Source organism: Oncorhynchus gorbuscha, linkage group LG10, assembly GCF_021184085.1.
Source record: "Oncorhynchus gorbuscha isolate QuinsamMale2020 ecotype Even-year linkage group LG10, OgorEven_v1.0, whole genome shotgun sequence".
Taxonomy (NCBI): Eukaryota; Metazoa; Chordata; class Actinopteri; order Salmoniformes; family Salmonidae; genus Oncorhynchus; species Oncorhynchus gorbuscha.
Window position 1 is genome coordinate 18,268,492 of NC_060182.1, and position 246 is coordinate 18,268,737.

Sequence of the window (246 nt, forward strand, 5' to 3'; positions counted from 1 at the left end):
TTTTGTGTCCTCTGTAGTCCCCATCACATGTGACTCAATTATGTTATCCTATTTGTCCAAACGTGTAAATAGAAGTTTTGTTAATAAAAACAATGTGTACTTTTAATCATTCTCATTGTGATTTATTTGTTTTTGGGGATTATTCTAATTTTGTGCAAATATTCTAACTGTAATCTGATGTGCAGTTGGACAGATTTAACTTGCTCTTCCAATTGATCACTGTAGACATCAATACTGACAAAACAC